A 19,896-nucleotide genomic window follows, 5' to 3' on the forward strand; every position below is an offset into this window, starting at 1 on the left:
GTCTATTTTTATTATCCAAGCAGACGCTGTTTTGTCTCTTTTTGGGATAACACATTCCTTCTGCTAAGGTGTAAGTTTCCAACACTTTCTTTGTAGTCTCTAAAACTTGAAAGAATAATATTACCACATGAATTCATATGGAATAAAGACTTTATAAAATAATAACGGATGCAATATATAAAAAAAAACATAAGATATAGTTATTAACGTTGCCTATGATTTAAGAGTAAAGGGACCTTGGAAACGCCCAACTTTTATATTATCCCAAACAAATTAAGAAACTTATACAATACATGATTTACATTTGTGCTAATGATTTGACATTATTATCGGAATATATATATATATATATATATATATATATATATATATATATATATGTAATTATCATTATATTTTAATTACTTTTATAGTAAATAGTTATATATATACATATATATAAGTGTATATATACATATAAACATATATGTACATAAATATATTTACAGATATATCTGCATCTCTCCATATATATGTATATATATATATATATATATATATATATATATATATACACACATGTATAATTGTATATATATATATAACAATGTATGTATATATATATATATATATATATATATATATATATATATATATATATATATATATATATATATATATACCGTTTTTATGAGAAACTTACCAGGACATATTCTAATTATGTGTACATAAAAAAAAAAAAATCTTCGCCTTGAGAAACAAGGAGGAAACGAAGTAAAGCTAAATAACATATTTTATGTATACATTGACGGAAATAAAAATAGCTATGAAAATTTAAACTCTTAGAACATTTTAAACGATACATATTCTAGAGGAAACTCATCGGCGAATTTGAACAGGAAATACAAATTAGCGATGATTATCGTTTTAAATTCAATAAAGAAAAAAATTAAACGTAAGGTGGGGGACTAGTTAAATAGTGAACCAGAAAAAACGTAGCCTATATAAAAATATCATGGATATTAAATAGAGGAAAAAAGCCTATTATTGACAAATGTAGGCAAGTAATTTATGTATGTATACGCACACATACACACATACATACACACATATACGCACACATATATATACATACATACATATTAATTACTTGCCCACATTTGTCAATTATACGTGTATATATATGCGTACATATTTTATGTATATATATATATTTATATATATATGCATATATATATATATATATATATATATATATATATATATATAATTACTTTTTTTACTATAATAATTAAATACCTACAGACACTAGTGTTTCATCCTTTCGGGATTCTTCAGTGCAGGGTGTCACAATTACTACCAGTCGAACGATTCGAACCCCGCGACACGAGACATCTCTGGCTCGATTAGCGGAGGCCGTATCCATTCGGCTACCATTAATCGTGTGAAATAGCGTTGATTTTTAAACATTTTAATTTAAATGTTCATTACGTCAGACAGACAGTGATCAAATCGTTATACGACGATCTACGCATAAGAGCTAAATTGACCGACTTTTATTCAACAGAAAGTGCTCAACGATAGGGATATACCCACAATTTATATAAAATATAAAACATATTTATATATATAAGGGCAATTTGAACGACTTCAATTTGTGAGAGAGCTCTTTCTGCCAAGAAGGCGAAAGTTTTCGTATCGTAACACATAATGCGTCCAAGAGATTAAGCGGATGTTTGGAGCGATCCTTTTGTATGATTCGAAAACCACTATCTGAATAGTTCCAGCCGCACACTGCTACCGATGGTAGACTCATGAACTGGTTGTTGGCCAGATTTAAACGCCCGCCGTCCCTCATCGATATATTTTTGTTACACCCATGACACTTATGAACTCGTTTAACTACATGTTGATTGAGTTGGTCCTTTAAAGGTTTCGATTCACACTATAAACACCACAGGGACATTTAAATTCATAAATGAATAATGTTTTATCCAGAGTGAGGAGAACAGCAGTTTAGATACTACATAACTCACGGGGTGGCACCTCTCATAGCAGCGTGACGTAGAATATCTGAGAGGCTTAATGTGGCACGATACAGCATGTCGATACATATTTGTATGGTTTTATCGATAAAATGTTCGGAAATAAAGCAGTAACATTAACTTGACAAAGAAAGTTTTTTTTTTTTTTGCGGACTACATAAGCGAAACGGAACGATCCAACAATATAATTGCTTGAATGTTTGGTCAGCAAGGTGTCCAGGATCCTAAACATCTTTAATCAGTTCATGTTTAGCTGATCAAATTAACATAAGGGGTCAAATCGGGGGCAAAAGTAACATACGGTGCAGGTTCAGGCCTTACGTGTTTGAAATTGATCTCTGCACCAGGCCAAAAATAGAAACGACTACGTCCATTATTAATCCGACTTACTATTCGGCCCAAACGTCACCAAAATCTTAATTTGATTTCAGCAACAAGCAAACCTGCTAAATAGACATAGACGGAACATTTTGGAAAAATACAAAAGTTATCCCAATAATGGATTGGTTTATTAGCCTTTAAAGAGAATAGGTCCGAACACTTCCCCCGATGAGTTCATAATTAAATGGTACTCAAACTTAACTACTTCATCTGACCCCCATGGAATATGATCCTACATAAAATATGGTTTTCCGTGTGGTAGGTATATCTCCAGAGAATGACATAATGTACGTATATGTGCTCCCACGTATCACTTGATTACACCACAGCATTTATATTTGCCCTCTATCGCCCGCACAACAGCAAAGTTACTATCTTTAAGAGTGTATCTGAGAGAATTGATCCCGTCTACTCACCCTTCTGTTAACATTCAAATTCGTTGTGACTATTCAATATCCAGAAGATTATGAGAGGAGGTGCTGTCATTATTGTCCCATGGCTTATGACCTAACTCAGATTGTTCACGGACCTATCTGTGTTTAGTTCTTTCTCCTCTGGGATCTTTCGGTAACTTGGTTGTATCAGTTATGATAACATTGAAATGTAATAAGTCTTCATACGTACCTCTCTACCGTACAGTACATCGATAGTCTATGGCTGACTGGGATATCATTTGCACATTTAGATCTGATATACATCTGCATTCCATATTAAAAAGGATGTGCCCTTACTAGTATCATATTTGATGCAATGGAACATTTTAGGTATAGAGCGATTCATACCATCAAAAAAACTCCAACAAAACCCTAACAGCCAGCCATGGTTCTCCCCACAGAAATCACTTTTTTCCAAAGCTATCAACGTAATAGATTAAATAATACTAAACCTGCTTTCAGGAGTACCAGCAACCACCGCAAAAGAGTAATAAAAATCCAAGAGAGCTATATGCTTAATCCGCTTAATCCAAAGTAGCTGAGCAGCGGCTTGGTTCCCACCAGTTTTGGAAAGTAGCAAACAGGATCCTGAAGTGAAGCGTACGTTCTATCCGAATTATCACCAATGGATCAAGGTAATCTTATCAGCATCAGACTAAGCAAAAGTATTTACCAAGAGCTTTGCAGCTAATTCTACCCCATGCGACAAAGGCTATATACCCTCCCCCGTATTTATTCCCCTAACAGACAACACGCTATGCAAAATATCAATAGTTTTGTGTGATATCGCCAAATTTATCAAGGACGTTGATTCCAGTAAAGCAATTGGTCATGACGGCATTCCAAGTATAGTGTTGAAAAAGCGCATACTTTCAAAACTGTTTCAGCGTTTTCTTAAGGAAAATTGCTTTTCAAACACCTTGAAACACCTCATCATTATGTTCCGTATGTAAGAATTCAGGTGGCAAGTCATCTCCCTCTCAGTACACACCAATATGTTTCCTGTGCTTTATGAGTAAGCTACTGGAATCCATAATAAGTAAATAAGTATTCAACCACCTCAACAGAAATGACCTTTTAGTAGCATGCAATATGGCGTCCGTTTTCATAGATCTACTGTAGATGCGCTATCGGTTATATATCATGGAATTAGTGCATCTCTCGACAAATACATCCTTTCTAGGGCAATTGCTCTTGACATATCAAAGGCTTTTGATGAGGTATGACAGAAAGACCGACTTTACAAGATTTCCAGGTACGGAAAAACTGGAAACGTTTTCTTAAGCTCTAGCTGATAGGCTCATAAGGGTAGTAGTTGAGGTGCAGAACTCAGAACGCATAGTATTAATGCTGGTGTCCATCAGAGGTCCATCTTTATCCAACGTTCTTCCTGACTTACACCAATTATCTCCGAAACACATACTTGAATCATTCGTTGACATATATGCAGATGATACGGCCATCTATGGCAACACATCGAAGGCCATAAATGGAAAAGTTCTCACTCTTTCTCAACTGATCTTAGACGCGTTCTACAATAGGTGGAGAGGTGGCTGGTTACTTTTAATGCATCTAAAACAAGCCTCTATCTTTAGATCATCAACGTTCTGATCCGCATTTGGCGTTAATTTAAATTGATTACTCTCGTCTTTGAAAGGCTCCACGTTTTGACAAGCTTCTAGGAGTGAATTTTATACCTGATTTGAAACGGAACACGTGCATGAAATATGTTGCCAAGGGCGCTGAAAAAATGGCGGGATCCTTCCATCGCTCCAGTAGATATCTCACTACTGACGCACTTATCTCTATATAAACGCCAAACACGTCCGTGAATGGAGTACTGCTAAAACACCTATCCTGCCTTAAAGAGGGATGCCGTTTTATCTTTCTTGAACCCTCTTTCTCATACAAGAGACGTAGCTAGCACGTCTTTTTATCTTTATTTTCATGTCAAATGCTCGACTAAGCTCCAATCTCTGTTCCCTCTCGCCAATCTTTCACAAAACACGCCCGTCTAGCTGAAACTACTGTCAATAATTTTCCCCACTCTTTATATGTGCCTAAATCAAAACGTAGATTCCATGAACAGTTCTTCTTTCAAAGAAGAGTTCGCCTGTGAGCTCTCTTCCGTGTTCCTGTTTCCCACTTTAGTACAACATTGATGTATTCAAGTCAACACAAACAAATTCCTGATAAACCTGAACTCCATTTACCTAATCTCCATTACTAATTATTACTACGATAATCTCACATTGATAACTGCACACAGAATAACCATTATCGGCGAGTGGCCTCCGCGCCTTGATAAGTGGCGACTACCATGTAAACATAGGTCCCTGGGACACACCCAGAGTTATCGCGAAGTATAGACAAACAACATTATATAGGAATCTGTTAGTTACAACTTTACAAAAAGATTTATAAAAACCCAAGTTATCGATTATTTAATAAGATGTAAAGTGGAAATGTTAGGCATTTTTACCCGAAAGTTACCCCTAGGTTGGCAAGCTGTTTTTTCCCCGGAAAACTCGTTGTATTACTTTTTACCTATATCACATGTAATCTTACTTGAAATTTCAGAATGTAAAGGTGTAGTTATTAGGAAAAAAATTGGACAGACGAACGGACGAACAAACGGACCAGAGTTTTTTTTTTTTTTTCTGGAGACCAGAAAAAATACTAAATCATTATGCCTATTGTTTAAGATTAGAGAGAACAAAAAATTTACAAGGCGGTGTGAGAAAATTATATATATATATATATATATATATATATATATATAATATATATATATATATATGTATATATATATATATATACTTGTTTATTGTTATATAAACATGCTCACATCTCTATATATATATACACACACACACATATATATATATATGTATATATATATATATATATATATATATATGTGTATATATATATATATATATATATATATATATATATATATATATATATATATATATATATATACTGCTCCCCATGTCGTTATACTAAATTTACTAAATTAGTTAAAGGAAAAATTATTACCAACTTTCGTAAATAATTGAATTCATTCTAAACGTATCGCAAGAACTAAAACAAATAAATCTCTCCATCTATCTACCTATATATATAATTTATATATATATATATATATATATATATATGTATATATATATATATATATATATATAGATAATAGATATATAGATACATATATACATATATGTATATGTTGTATTAACAAAACGAAGACTTCAAAAAAGGAAGTGGTAGCAACAAAAAGTGTATTTTATAGTAAGTTACAATTGTTTCAATACCGCTTCTACAATTTCAAGCATTATGCCGTTTTAAAATCTTCACAAAACCAACCTTTCTTCAGACGTCTTGAATAAAAACATCCTTAAAAATAGAATATTATTTAGAGAAATTTACCTTAAAGAAATGAAGCATGCGAAAACACTTATAATTGACGCACCCTTTGTCAAGAGCCTATTTAAATATTTTTTTATCACCTAATTTGCTTATCCTTATTTCAAAACCCGTCATAAGAAGTTTCCGTAAAAAAAACGTAGCCATTTAATATTTTTTAATATTAAGATTCATTGAATTCCTTAATTAGATTCCTATATTTCTTTATTTTACATGATTAATTCTTTTAAACCATTGTTTGGTATTTTATTTTTATATTTGTACTATGGCCGGAGCAACCTAGCTATAACGTTACGGTTATTTTTGGTTTCGTATTCGGCCAATGGTGGCTTCAATGTTTACAAAATGTTGATTATCTTAAGACTAATTTAGGGGTAATATTTTATTAAATAGGGAGATAAAGAATGACATTACCTTATATTTATTAATCCTCGTACAACATTCCAAGTAAGGGAACCTATTCTATTTTTTATTATTGAATATTTTATTATTCTCTCTCGTTCTAATCTCTTGTTGTGCTCGATATTTGGGGCAACCTACTACGAAGGGAGATAATCCATCACATTTTTGGTTTTCTAAAAATTAGTTGAAAATTAATGTGGAAAACAGGTCGTCAGTACTTCTAACAGTTAACGGGAGATAACTAGGGCCGTTTGATGTTTCAACTCTACTAAATTCTAAAAAGCCTCTATGAGTTATTAGTTAATTTAAAACTTTACTTTCTATTTTTATGCATGGGTCGTTACAGTGCATTCATCTGCAAAGGATCAAGCAATTAGCATATGTTTCTAATAATCATTTTAATTTAATCCATATTAGTTCTTTTTCGGTGAACAAATGGTATAGTGCTCTTCAGTTAACGATTACGGGTATCCATACATCTATTCTTCATAGTTTATACTTGAGTGATATTTGCACAGAAACGTTGTTTAAATACACACCTCTTTTTATATATATTTATGTATGCGTAAATGTATTCGTTTCAAAATCTAATACCACACTCCTCTGCATTTTTTTAATGTAAAGACATGAAACTTAATATATATCGTATTGGAAGACACGTAAAACTTTATATTTTAGTGTTTGTCAGGGGAAGTCGGCTCTATAGATTTCGAAGAAAAAAGCGAAATTTGGCACGTGATGTTCGAATGGCAGCATACGTTACAAAACAGCTATTGCTTTATATTTGGATTTTTTGCCTTGAATCGAAAATTCCACAATATTGCAGACATAAACATCATAGGAAAATGTAAATCGTCAACAAACCTTTTAGTTTAAATTCTCTGCATTTGCTCACGAGTCATTTTATTATACTTTTAAAATAATTACTAAATACTACGTCCAAGGATGAAGTAATGCTGCCAAATATGAGCAGGAGCTGTTAAAAACACCCTATCCTGGCTTGAAAGATGATAAAATAGATTCGTTGCTGAGTGAGGAGGCCGTTTCCTCTTCCCTGTAACCTCTCTCCAAAAGAAGAGGCGTTGCGAGCCTGTCATTGTTTATCGTTATTCCCATGGCAAGTGCTTGTCTGAGTTCCAATCTCCGCCCCCCCACCAATCTTTCACGATAAAGATCCGTGCAGCTGAAACCACTGTCAATAATTCCCCCACTCTTTATCTGTGCATAAATCAAAACTTAGATTCCATCAACAAACGCCTGTGGAACTCTCTACAGTTTGCCTGTGCCCCATCTGACTACAACTTGGATGTCTTAAAGTGAACCATTAAGAAATTCCTAATGACTCCCCCCCTTTAAATAAAGACTTTTTTCAAAACTCAAATACTACGATACTATCACATTGATTGCTGTACGGGAAATACCCCTTATCCGCGAGTGACTTCTGGACATTGATAAGTGGTAACCTCCATGTTAAAAAAGTAAAAACATTAGGGAAAATATAATAATTAAAAAAATGCCCTATTTTACATTATTTTACAACCGATTTATGGCCGTCGGCCCTATATATATATATATATATATATATATATATATATATATATATATACTTCATTTACTCACATAAAATTAATATACGAAAGTAAAACTTTACGCGTAAACTTAAAGTATTTGCTTCAAAAGTGCTCAATACGTACGTAGAGCTAATTATTAAGTTATAAAATATATATGGTGAATAAGATACACTGAATATTCCGCGTTTCATCCACTCTAGGACTCTGCAGGCTTATGCGCGAATTTTGCGGTCAAATAGGTTTTTGTCTTGTAAGTGCATGTTCATTGGCTGATAGGAAGGGAGTGGTGGATACTAGAAAGCTGATTGGCTAACTAAAATCTGAGTAGAAGTGTTGTATATAAAACAACAGACAACCACCAAATTCGCTTCCTGGAGTGGATGAGACGCGGAATATTCAGTGTAGCTTAATCGCCATATATATTTTATAACTTACTAACGAGCTCTACCTACGTATTTAGAACTTTTAAAGTAAATACGTAAAGTTTACGTATAAATTTATACTTTCGTATATTAATTTTATGCTCATTTTTCGAAAAGCCCTGAGGGAGTCAGGCAATTCAAGTTATTTAGGCTTATCCGTAACTTTTACTAAAAAAAAAACACATAACCTGTGCTTTAACTGTTTCCGCTTTAATACTGTTGATGAGAGCCGAGAAAGTTTTAGTGAGAATGAATACAGCTGTCATTGTCTTTGAAAAAGTGAGGGCTCGACAGATTGATACCTCAGCATTTTAAGAGAAATGATCGTCATATTGTAGAATATTGGCGTGGAATTTCAACTAATTCTTCAGGATTATGATCATTTGTGTGTGTTTCATTGTATGCCTGAGCTTTATATTGTAAGCCCATGCTCACCCACGGAGCAATATTAAGACGAATCAGCCAGCAATAAAAATTAAGGAAGACAGCAGCAGAGAGCATAACGTTTATAACTCTAATTGTTTATACGACATTTGCTACATATAGAGGTATAATTGTACACATCATCGTATTTATTAAAAAAATTGACAAATGATGTACCGATAAGTATTGAGCTTCATCAACTATCATTCTATATCATTATGATTGTATTGTATGAGCATACACCGTGGTGTGTATATTAGCAAATCGAAGAATAGATCAATATTACAGAAATAATGTGTCGGTTGCCTCATCGGTGCAATAACTCAGAGGGTTAAAATGATGTTAAACTGGAATCTAACTTAAAACGTATTCAGCCAATATGTCTTGTCTTTGGTATTTAGCAATAAGACGTCTAAGTATCCCAAGTTTGTTCAGATTCTGAACTTTCAAACTTAGTAATTATCATCATGCAATTTCCAGCCCTCATGCAGTTTTACTATGGTCTTCCATACTAACTTAGTGACGCGTGCATTCAAATTTAAGCAGAGGAACATAGCTCAAATTTACTTTATATTACCAGTACTCCCCATTGAGTCCATAATATCCTTTTATATACTACTAAGATAATGTAAAGCCTGATAAAAGTTAACTAATTTAGATGACAGAAAGAGCCACCTAATGCACACGAATGATCTGAATCTATTTGCAAAACCTAATATGAACAGCGACTGTAGTAACCACAGCTAGAATCCCCAGTTAATATATCGAGATAGAGTTCGCTATAGAAAACTATGCACTGTTTATACTGAGAACGAAAACAGCCAAGGTATGATACTACCTAACCAAAAAACAAATGACGGAACAAGATTAACATGCTAGCTATAAAAATCTGAGCGTTCTAGAAGCAGCTACCATCAAAGTACCAAAAATGAAAGAAGACATTGAAAAGGAACATCTCAGGAGAAGGAAGAGACTTCGCGAACCTAAACTTTATAGCGAGCATCTAATTAACGTTGTAAAATCATAACAATTCCACTACTAAGGTATGCTGGAACATACATAGGTTGGACGAAAAAAGAACTCAGGACGATCGACCAGCAGACCAGGAAGTGTACAATAACCTAAAAATGATACTGACCCGCTCTATGTGAGAAGAGAGAGGAAGTGAGTTTGTTAGTATAGACAACTTAGTAAAGTACACATAAAATGTATACAATACATAATGCAGACCACCAAAAGTATAATTAATGCGGCAAAAAACAATGAAATTATTAACTATACTAAAACTAGAGAACAGAGGAATGAGACTTAAAATAAAAAATGGGAAGAGAGGAACAACTGTGCGGACGATTAATAAGGATGACAAAATAGGGGGCTATAGAAAAGAATTTGATATGACTGCACATGATAACCTTAAGAGAAAAAAATCTGAATCTCTAATAAGAGGCACACAACATAACGCTTAGAATCTAGAACAGAAAAGTAAAAATGGACAAGACACAAGAAACCTACAATGACAGACTTTGTGGACAAAGCCACAAAATTATAGTTTACAAAATAATCGAATGCAACATATGCCTTTCAGATTGTACAATCTGCTGTTCTAAAAGCAATATAGTTAAGATCAAACAAGCGAATAAATACAAGGGAAAAATGCACGATTACCTGACCATGGTGATTACGGAAAACCTGAGGAAGGCCATTAATCTCTAGTGAAATTGGGGCAAAAATGTATGGAAACATTCACTGCTTTCAGGATTAAGATTTTTCATTTTTAATAAGCAGAGCATACATTATCAAGTACTAATATTTATGGTTAATGATATATTACGAGTTATATATACATGAGTTTTGACGGATGCATTAAGCTGGGTTCTATCGTGCTTGAAAGTTCCTTACACCTTAGTGTAGCATATATATATATATATATATATATATATATATATATATATATATATATATATATATATATATATATATATATATAATAACTCTACCAACTGAGCAAATGCCCCGCATACAAAAAATTATATTAACCAACACAGATCAACAAACCGCGCCGAAATCCGACTCTGAAATGGACCTACTTCGTCTCGACAGTGGACGCGGTCATCAAACTAGCTAAAACCCCAGGCCGCTGTCTCACAATTAGGAGTTTCAACTCGAAAGGACGATGCCATCCAGCAATGCCGACCTTGTGAGTAAATTATGATAGGAGTTTCAGAATGTGAGAGATTATATACAATAAATTCCACAGCCAAACTAACGTCCCCGCTCACAAGGTGCTACACACAAACAACGAAGAGTGCCCAGAAGAATAGAAATATCGATTAGAGGAAGCACTACCCAAATCCCCGCTGGCTGTGTTCAAAGAGGTCTCGAAATAATAAGGAGGCTTTTCGCCACTCAAATTCATGTGCAAGCCAATGAACTCCGTATCCAACAAATCAATATGAAGCGGCTGTTACAATAACATAATTGTTATCTAAAAAAGTACACATCTGTAAAGACTATACACGCAGACTCTAGAAAAGGCCACACGTTATTCTCTTAGAAAATACTTGGTGTTCTGTGTAACTACTTCTTTTGAATGAATCATAATAATGCTACTACTACAAATTCTACTCAAACTCCTCCCTCTACTACTACTACTACTACTAATACTACTACTACTAACTAAAAGTTATAATACCTTCAGGCTAGCCGGATATATATCGAAACTGCTACGTAAATAAACACATAAAAAAAACTATATTTTATACACCCAAACTTAAACGCTAATTTATGTACAAAGGAATTACGGAAGGAGAAAGTTATTTTTATGGAAGGCCATGTAAATGACACAACAATTAAGAAAAATGCATACAATGATATCGAATGGATAATATTTGCGCCAAAACAATCTGAAAAAAATGAATTGGAAACTATAGACAGGTGTATTCATGAATACGGTTAATACTGTAAAATTATGATATATACATATATGTGTGTGAGTGTGTGTGTCTGTGCGCGTGTGTGCATGTGTGTGTGACAGAGTGTTATCGATTAACTTTATTGGTATAGTTAATATTTTTTACCTGAATAACTTATCAATGATATATTAATACAGGAATATGTAATGTGTAATGTTTAACATAATCTTTCGACTGTGTTACTTTCATCTCTTCAGATTAAAAAAAAATTGAAAGTAATTATAAATATATGTATCTTAAATAATAATTTCAGTCCATATTATACTAGCCTTAACTTCCGTTGGATTAATTCATGGAATTTAATTTCCTACTATAATTTCTTTCTACCTAGATGTGCCCGGTCGCGCGTTGTAGTGGCTAAGTTTAGGTTTATTAAAAACAAAAAAATAACAAAATAGACTAAATATATGTGTCTTATGTATATATTTTCGGTACTTGTTCAAATGAAACAAGCTATATATAATTTATTTCAATGCAAAGGAAATAATTTTATGATAAATTATAATTTTTTACTATGCCCCTGTTGTTACGGCTCATGAATCGTTACAAATCATAGTCTAAAACAAGTTTATTTTGAATTCTAAAAGCGCTTACTATGTATTGCATCCCAATTTTGGTGTATATGATGAAAACTCAACTGGCAGATTTCGCTACTAGAACAAAGAAGCACGAATTTCATAGACCCGCCTGTACCATGAAGACTGTGCATATATGTGTAGGTGCGCAAGAGGAATTCCGGCCGGATTAGTGTGAATTTCAGACATATATGTTCTGAATTTACCTGCAGTTAATGTATAACGCCGAGCACATACCAGACGCAGAAGAATTTTTAAACAAAATTATCGGAAAAAACAGAAATTAATAAATAAAAAAATAAATATCAACGGTATATTTATGGATATATATGTAATTTTCTTAAATAGCGTTGCGTTTATTTTAAATTTACATGTATTATTTTCTTGCAATTTTTTAACTATAGCACCTCTTTTCTTACGCATGAATAAGCAAACACACAGACACCTACAGACGCATGCACGAACATAGTCTTAACCATTCCTGAAACAAAATCCATGCAGTGAAAGAGAGAGATAGAGAAAGGGGGACATTATTACAATTTACGCAGAAAATAATACAGAACAATAGCCGGGGTACTACAATTAACTACTAGTAATTTTATCGCACGACTGTAATAACTAAACATTACATTAGTGAGGCTATACTTAATTTTAGGTACAGTTTCTTTGTATAGAGAACAATTGAATTCCGGAATAGGATAATTTTCAGAGCTCATCTACTGAGAATCCTCAGGCTTTGTCAGAATTGCCTTTATAATTTTTGAATCGAAAATTAAAAGAAAATATATATTGGCCCTGTGTATGTATTCAGCCGTAACAGTCGTTAAAATCACATAATCAATGGAGCGCGTAGAATTCGTGCCTGTGACGACAAGTAGCAGTGGTAGGACTACATATTGAGGCAGGAATACAAGTAATTTTCTTCTATAGATATTGCGATTGTGATAGTTTTGCCCCTATGATGCAATGTATGATTTTCATTTCACGACAAAATGTGACCAATATTGTGGTCGAAAGCTACTTACGATAGGGGATATAAGCATAGGCATATTGAATTTGTATGTGGCATCGGTTATAAAAAACCTACAATAATATCGTTTAACGGCTAATTTTTGTAGGCAATTTATTTACATGGAGATAAGAACTTCAAACTTAAGAAGAGGGGAATATGTGTAATGATACTCCAATAGTTTCTTCCCCAGAACCGCAAGACTCTGGAATTCCATTCCAGGTCCCTGCTTCCCCAACAGTACTGACGTGCAGAAGTTCAAGTGTAACGTGAACCGACACCTTGCTGCCCAAATCCCTACATAGTACCCCAGTAGTTGTTGCCCCTGATAGTAGCCCCCTACACCAAAGTGGCAATTTGCCTTGTTTGGGGTGAAAATGTAATTAAAAAAAAAAAAAATGAACGAATAAGTTTATAATTTACAGCGCATTTCTAGATAAAGAATTGGAGGTTAATATGTAAATCTGCAAAGTGCAACCGTCATGGAAATATTAATGATTAACTATATAAAATTGTAAAATTTCAAAATATATCTTATAGACAGATAACATTGTCAAAATTATAATATGTATAGCCAAATAAAACTCTGCACAGTGTTGTCACAATTGCGCTGGTAAACATGCTATTAGTCTCTCGCTCCTGGGCAGGTTTACAAAGAAAGTTGCCAACCTGATAGATACTAAACTTTCATCCCAGGATCTAATTAGTGTCTTATCCACGAAATGTTCAACCCCTCTGCCGGTTTTACAAGCATCTACATTGTGGATGTTCTGACGATTACAAGACCTTGTACGCGTCGACGTAAATAGCCCCGAGAAAATCGACAAGCAGCCAAGTCCCACCAATCCAGGGTAGAGATCCTTTGATGTAAGAAGGTTTTCTTCTTATTAATTTGTTGCCAACATATTCAAAATTTTGGAACTCTCGTCGGGATTGAGGTTTTTTAATCTGTACTGACATGCAGAAGTTCAGGTGTAATGTGAAGACACATGTGCTGCTTGACTTCCTACATAGTATCCCTGAAGCTACTGCATTCGAGAGTATCCCTTTTATATTTAAATGACACTGTGCCTTTAATCAGGTGGACATTTAATGATAAAAAGAAAACTCAATATGCCGATTAACATCATAAAAATCATATTCTGCTACCTAAACGCCGACAGTGCTTATTTGGATATTACTAATTTATTTTAACACCTGCATAGCATATAGTCCAACTTAATACGTAAAGCAACAGTTATAATTTGGACAATTTTGTATCTACAAAAATACATGCCTTGCTGGAAAATATAACTTCATTATTAAGAAATCCATTCTCAACCGGTCTATATGAGAACAATTTAAACTATTATTCAGTACGTTAATATTACAATAATAAAAAAAACAGTTTATTTTTTCAGAATACTTTTTCCTTTAATATTCGATATGAACATGTAGAAAGACCTGCATTCATTGACATGGTTATATTACGAAAGGTTCTTAATATGATTAATATAAAAAAATGAACACTTTAATTTGTTTTTTATTATTATTTTGTCTGATTTAATGTTATTTTCTTATATACATATATATATTTATATATATATATATATATATATATATATATATATATATATATATATATATATATGGAATATAATGTTTTATAAAGTATTGGAACACATACTATAAAATGCATTTTACTGTGTTCTGTAATGAAATAAATACGGCAATATAAAGCAAAAACTATATAATTTCCTTATATGTTAACCTTTTCTTAATTGAAATATACTGAAATTTTAGAACGAATATATATACAACAAAAAATACAAACATATGTATTTGCCAATCAAGTCTCGACTGTGTTTGAATGGCTCAAGCAGAGTGGGGAAAAAGAGCGAATGATTATTCAAGATCACTATTGATATTAAATAAGAGTAAAGGTTCGTCGAGCAAAACTGTGACTCTAGCTTGCATATTTTTTAAACTTTGGTTATGCTACGCGTGTATATTCTATAAGGTACATTCTCTATAATACAGTATATTATGAACAATAAACTTGCATGTTATGTTTATATGAAATTGCCACATAGCTTTTCTACACCATTCTTGCTTTGAAGACAACCAATTATAATTCTGATGAGTTAAAATATATAGTGGTGACTGTTATCTGGCCGATATGAGTGCAGTTATTTAAATAAGCGACGCATACTATTCTAAGAAAACAAAATCATATATTTTGTTGCAAGATAACGGTAATACTGGAAATGCTAAGTGACAAAAATACAGTTATGTCTCTGATTGTTTTGTTTTTGTATTTCACACTAGAAAATAATACAATTATATCGATGCTGATTATATATTATAAAAAATATATACTCATGCTGACTATTCATGCTGAATATTTATTATTAATTACAAATTAAATAATTACGGACGCGTGCAAAATTATACTCTAATAATTGTTGTTCTCGATGTAAACTCGGAGAGAGAAAAATCATAGCAATAAGTGCAGAATTTACCCTCTCCCGTGTGTAACAATCGCTTGTTTTTTATAGTGGTTCTCGTTAATATTCTTTATGTGTTAAGTCGATTAATCAGTTGGTAAGAATTGTTACAATTGATAAATTACTTATAGGCAGCGAGATCAGTTTTGGAATTAATGAATAGGTATAGTGTGTGTGTTTTTTTTTTTCGAATAATGTATCTTAACAGACAGGAAATAATCGTCACTGAGTAATTATGTATGGAAATAATATATACCACCCCAGGAAAAATTTCAATTAATATATTGAGTATTTTTTATTCCACACCTTTTTTTTATTAGAAAAAGGCCATAAATACAAATGAGGTCATACAATTCTATTTATAAAATGCAGACGATACATTTTTACTGGTTTTACGGTTATTGACTGCACGCACACTTACTCGTGCCGTTTTCGTGATAAAACCCTATGAACTACAAACCGTGCAAGTAAGATATTACGCGCCTAAAGGGTGTGGTCTATATAAGAAAACATTCCATGCCGCCAAAATTTCGATGGCTATTATGTATTCCGTGTATATAAAAAACGTATTGTGAATGTATTATATATATATATATATATGTATATCTATGTATATATATGCATATATATATGTATATACATGTATATATGTATATATATATGTATATATATATATGTATATATGCATGTATATGTATATATATATGTATATATATGTATGTATATATATGTATATATGTATGTATATGTATATATATATATACATGTATCCATATGTATATATATATGTATATATATGTATATATGTATCTATATATATATATGTATATATATGTATATATATGTATATATATGCATTTGTATGTATATATATGTATATATATATATGTATGTATATATATGTATATATATATGTATGTATATATATGTATATATATATATGTATGTATATATATGTATATATATATATGTATGTATATATATGTGTATATATATGTATGTATATATATATATATAATATAAATAACGCGCGGCTTTTATTTTCATCAACAAAATGTAGAAAATAGCAAGTTGCTCAAATATAAGTGAGAAAACAGCGCATACTACTTAGAGTTAATTTACACTTATTATTAAAACAAACACAAACGTTTCACTGAAAAATTCCATAAGTATCACAAAACATTGCTACAAGCTATAAAACTGCAAAAATTCGAAGGGTATTATAGTTATGTATTTTTACACACGACCTGCCCACGTATTATAGTAATAATATTTTAATGCGAGATAAAGGGATCGACATCATCTTTAACTACATTTTACAATATATATATATATATATATATATATATATTTATATATATATATATACATATATATATATGTGTGTGCGTGTGGGTGGTTAGGGGGTGTGAGAGAGATTTACGGCACATCACCTAACAAATGTGCGTGTGATTATATTATTGATGTTTTAATTTGTGGAAAAATTCTTACAGGTTTTACTTATACAAATAAATACATAGAACGTACTGCTTAGTCTGTTTCAACAGATGTTATCAACTTGAAATAATTTACAATACAGAAATCATCTTCAATAACTTATATCTATATATATTTAACATTCACCCTCGAATAAAGTAAAATTACCACGTAAAGTATTTAAATTGGACAAACTTGTAACAGAACATGCGAAGTATAACAAGTTAACATATTTTTTTAAATGACCTTATTAAATAACTGCTCTCTCCTGATTGAATTCCCTATCTATATAAAATACAGGTACGTCGAAGGATAGAATACTGATGACACATCTGGACAGAAGCTGTTAAATCATTACATTACATTCAACATTATGCTTATATGACAACGTCCAAATTGGCTTCGTAGTCTAGTGGAGGATACTTTTTTCACGTTCACTGTTACATCCATCTCATGGAAGAGACGTTGCGGGGTTTATCTCCGCTTTATACTTTTTTATGTCAAGTTCGCGTCTGGGGTTCAATCTTGAGTCTCCACTTGCCAAACTTCCACGAAAAGCAATCATCTATTTGAAACCATTTTCAATAATTTCCGCCACTCTTTATCTCTGCCTTACCCTAAAGTTTGTTTATATGACCAGATATTTTTTTGGGACGGCACACATGTAACACGCTCTTCTCTTTCCTGCGTTTCAAGTGATTATAAGTTGGTAGTCTTCAAGTACAACATTAACAAGTACTTGATGAACCATCCCCTTAAGTAATCAAATTCACCAAATTTTCGCTACTTACGATTACTACAATACTATCGCATTGGTTACTATAGACTCAATTACACTTACCCCCTATTGGCCTCCGGGATTTATAAGTGGTAATTCCTCGGTGTAAAACATATTTATTTTATTCGTGTTCCATGATAGTAACTATCAACTTTAAACTTCTAAAACCAGTCCAAAAAGGGGCATTCGCCGTTAAGGCCTGGATATTAACTAAGGCAAGCAATACAGATTAACGAATTAAAAATCCAAAGTAAAACAATGATCAGAAAGAAAACGAATATAATTGGAAAAGGCGCATAGTGAGAGATAACATTAGAAAATCAGGAATAAATTAATAAAACCTTCAAATGACGAAAGATTTAGATGATACACATAGAAATACCAACCGTGCGGATATATCACTACTATGAAAATAGGTTTGATAATAATAATAATAATAATAATAATAATAATAATAATAATAATAATAATAATAATAATAATAATAATAATAATAATAATAATAATAATGACAGGATGGTTAAACTCAAGAAAAAAACACTAGTGCGTAAAGATATATAAATTGTTTTTTTAAAAAAAGGTAAAAACACAACGAATTAGTGAACACAAACAAAAGGAAAGAAGAAAAATTGATGACTGGTCAGATAATCAGATCAGCAAGAACAACTCAAGAATAATAAATTAGAAAAAACTGCATAACGAGTTAATAAAAAAGTCCGACGCTTCATGTAATGTAATTTCAAAATCTGATTATATGCATTCACGACATTGACTGACCAGATCGCATGATCAAAATAAAATCACATACATAAAATAACTGGGAACTGTTTCCAGCAGGTGCATTACTGAGTTATAATTGATAAACAGCAGAAAGAACTATGAGTAAACATTGCATTTATTGACAAGAATCTAAATCAAGATTGTACGAAACTTACGTGGATGCCCAATGAACTACAAGAAAAGGGCAATGCTGATTAAATATGTGTGTACTGAATGGCGTAAAAAGAACGTGCTTATGTCGAAAAAAGTGTTAATAACACAACAATAATACGTTATAAAAATACATATTACAAAACACAAAATGTCAAATAGGCACTAGAAGAAATTAGAATAAAATAAAATATATAAAATTATATTTCAAAAGTAAAACGTGGAAAAATAACTACATCTACGGGTCACAAGAACGTTTAAAGATATGAACCACGAAAATAGTTTTGCATCACTACGTAATTGCAAATACAGAAAAACAACATACCTTAACACATTTGTAACTAAGAAAAGGGTGTGTTCTTTGAGATCAACAAAACACAATCAATTGACAAATCCAGACGCTGTAGACAAAGAGATGAGAAAAAAAATATCACAATATGCAAATACAGATATGTGGACGAATAAGAATATCAAAAGAGACGAGCCCAAGTAAAAAAAACAGTACATTGGCAAGTATACTAACAATAAAACATTAAAGAATCAGACAAATGCAAAAATCACAACACACAATCATTACTTGAAACAGA

The sequence above is a fragment of the Euprymna scolopes genome, chromosome 11, assembly GCF_053919585.1.
Source record: "Euprymna scolopes isolate OS-2025 chromosome 11, ASM5391958v1, whole genome shotgun sequence".
Classification (NCBI taxonomy): domain Eukaryota; kingdom Metazoa; phylum Mollusca; class Cephalopoda; order Sepiida; family Sepiolidae; genus Euprymna; species Euprymna scolopes.